The sequence below is a fragment of the Mandrillus leucophaeus genome, unplaced genomic scaffold (genome assembly GCF_000951045.1).
Source record: "Mandrillus leucophaeus isolate KB7577 unplaced genomic scaffold, Mleu.le_1.0 Scaffold2021, whole genome shotgun sequence".
NCBI classification, from domain to species: Eukaryota; Metazoa; Chordata; class Mammalia; order Primates; family Cercopithecidae; genus Mandrillus; species Mandrillus leucophaeus.
The window spans coordinates 20741-23859 of NW_012102057.1; the positions used below are offsets into that span (position 1 = coordinate 20741).

At 33.6% G+C, this 3119-nt stretch overlaps 1 pseudogene; it reads right to left on the reverse strand.

The window, feature by feature from the left end:
- LOC105539322 overlaps positions 1 to 2326 on the reverse strand; it is a 12706-nt pseudogene extending 10380 nt beyond the window's left edge.
- Between the last annotated feature and the right edge of the window lie 793 nt (positions 2327 to 3119).

The following is a 3119-nucleotide window of genomic DNA, read 5'->3' on the forward strand; positions in this document are numbered from 1 at the left end:
AGTAGTGGATTCATGAGTATAGCATATTTCTTTTATAAAAACAAAAATGCTCTAAAGATATGTTGCTAACAAAGTCAATATACTTAACAAAGCTGAACTACATAATTGAAAACATTAAAGATTATAAATGTGCTTTCTCTCTCTTTCTCTCTTTCTCGCCCTCTCTCTCTCTCTCTCTCTCTCTCTATATATATATATATGTATATTTTTTAAGATGGAGTTTCACTTTTGATGCCTACACTGGAGTGCAGTGGCACAATCTCGGCTAACTGCAACCTCTGCCTCCCGGGTCCAGGCGATTCTCCTGCCTCAGCCTCCGGAGTAGCTGGGATTACAGGCACATAGTACCACACACCTGGCTAATTTTGTATTTTTACTAGAGATAGGGTTTCACCATGTTGGCCAGGCTAGTCTTGAACTTCTGACCTCGGATGATCCACCCTCCTTGACCTACCAAAGTGCAGCAATTACAGGTGTGAGCCACCACGCCTGGCCCTTGTATTTTTTACAATTAACAACAAAGCAATCATTGACTAATAACAATAACAGCAACAAAAAGCAAATACACAAGTCATAAAATGGGGGCAATGTTTTACACAGGCAAATAAACACAGAAATAATTATATTGGCAATATATGGATGACTGATTCAGATTGGTATATTATGCACTGCTAAGTTGGGATATTGCTGCTACTACTCAGGTAGATAGCACAGTACCCAATAGGTAGCTTTTCAGGTTTTGTCTCTTTACTCTCTTCCTCCTCTAGTGGTCCCCAGCTATTGTTTCCATCTTTATATCCATGTATACCCAATATTTAGCTCTGACTTATAAGTAAGAACATGCTGTATTTGGCTTTCTATTTTTGCATTAATTTACTTCAGATAATGGCTTTCGGCTGCATCAATGTTACAACAAAGAACATAACTTTTTTTGACTGTGTAGTATTTCACAGCATATAGGTAACACATATTTATCCAATCCACCACTGATGGGCAACTAGATTGATTTCATGTCATTGCTATTGAAGACAATGAAGTTTGAATCACTAGTACATAGTGAAAGCAATAACATTTTAAAGAAAATGCATTACAATCATTCATAAAAAACTTTGATGAGAAAATATGAAGAAATAGGCCCTTAACACTGGACATATCTATTATGTCATTAATATATAGCTGCTATTTTAGCACAAAATGTAAAGGCAATAAGATGACCTTTGGAAGCAAAGCAAAGCATTACATTACTAAATAATATAAACAACATAAATATAGTACAATATGATATAAAATAAAATGAACAATTAGAAATAAGTTTATACAATTATGTAGACAAAGTTTGAGAAAAGTTGATGAAAATGCTGATAACTTTTTGTATGTAGTAAACATAAACATATAAAAAAGATTTTAATATATGTGGTGTGCCTATTAATTATCTAATTCACTTTTCATATAACATATATTTAAGCACATTAGCTCAGAACTTGTGAAATTACAGGCATAGTTGGTATACAGCAAACCAGAAAGAAAAAATACATATATAGGACACAGCCCTAGTAATCTTCATAGTAAAGATAAAATTTAAAAAATAATAGTTATTAATAGGTAACAATTTGGAAATTATATGCTGGACAGTGTTCTAAGTAACCTATGGTATTAGTGTTTTTAGGAATTCTGTGAGCTGGGTAGATAAAATCAACTATTCCACAGTAGAGGTATTTGCCATATAGCATTTAAATTTCTAAACTTAGTTCCTGCTTTAAAAAAGATACTTTCAAAGTGAAATAGGTGTTTAGATTTTCTTATACTTAATCAGATGCTTTAGGCTCTGATAAAAGTTCTCACTTTCATTTTCTGTATAATGAATTGACTGGAAATTATAAAGCAGAAAACATATGACATCTGTCCCTAGCCTCTCTCAAATCTCTTGACCAAATCTCAATGTCTTCCTACTTCTCTCACAGATGTCTAACATAAGGCACAAACAGATTTTTAAGAACAGCTTAACATAGTGGTCTCCAAAAATTTGCACAAATTTTCCAGATCCCTCAAAGAAACAGAAGAGCAGTTAGATCATTTAGAACCTCACAACATAAAAAGAGGAGTTTGTCTCTCACTGTGAATGCACCAGCACATTATTAAATGAACTGAAGACTTAAGAGAATTCAAAAGCCTAATAAGCATACATCAAACGATTTTCTTCCGTGACAGTAAGAGGCTTTTCAAGAATCAATTCCATTGGAGAATAGCTTCCCAATCCACATTTTAAACTCTTGTTTTCTCCTTCACCTTTGGACATTTCACATATGTTATCTGCTAAATCATTCATATCTATCTGAGTGTATGGCTATTCTCTCCACTCTTCTCAAATTCCAGTAATATTTTCTATGCTGCAGAAGGTAACCAGGTCTAGCTCAAAGACTTTCCAGCACAACCTTTCTTTCCCTCAACAGCAACTGGGCTAAGTAAAGCACAATCAACTCCCAGTATTACCCTCAGGAGAGATCTAGAACAGTGGGTCTGTTTAAAGTTCTGAAATTATAGGAGATGGTCTAATCAATAAGAGTCTGTCTCCCTTAATACGAAAATGCTGGAGTAATGAGAATTATAGCTTGCATGTATTAGATGAAAGATGAATGCTTGTTGCAATAGTAGAGGAACTGCAATGCCACAGTCAACCAGGGAAGCAAAAAATTATAGAATCTGAAAAGAAAATGAGAAAAAAAATCTCCTTAACTTAGAAATTACACACAAAAGTCCAAAGACACAAATGAGAACATGTTTGTCAAGCCTGGCTCACTGCTGTAGCCAGTCTTTAAACAAGTCTTTAAATATTAGATTATTTTCAAGTTTCCAAATTTCATAAAAGGATCACATGACATAAAAAAAGAAAATATACCCCATTTGAAGAAATAAATTTCCAAAACTCAATCCTTAAGAAAAGAAGATCTTTGAATTATCTGACAAAGACATCAAAATAATGATACTAAGTATGCTCAATAAGAACAAAAACAAAAGAACCCAGAAGAAATTGTGGAACAGAGAAATAATTGTTGAAAAACTGTGTAGAGTCACAACAGAATAATTGACCAGAAAACAAAAATCAGAAAACTAAAGACATG